The following is a 221-nucleotide window of genomic DNA, read 5'->3' on the forward strand; positions in this document are numbered from 1 at the left end:
ACAATAAGGATAAATGTTTGCATTTAAATATATGATGATAATATTAATATTCCAAAATAATGACATGGCAAAAAAATGATGATGTGGCAATAATTTCAATCTCTCTCTCTCTCTCTCTCTTTATAAGTGTACCTTCCTAGCTCCCACCAAGGCAAACAGCACCAAACACAGAAGATCATTTTGCTTCCATATTTATTCATGGCCCATATATGGAAACTACT

The sequence above is a fragment of the Theobroma umbraticum genome, unplaced genomic scaffold, assembly GCF_002168275.2.
Source record: "Theobroma umbraticum cultivar Fairchild unplaced genomic scaffold, ASM216827v3 scaffold_147.0, whole genome shotgun sequence".
In the NCBI taxonomy this organism is placed as follows: Eukaryota; Viridiplantae; Streptophyta; class Magnoliopsida; order Malvales; family Malvaceae; genus Theobroma; species Theobroma umbraticum.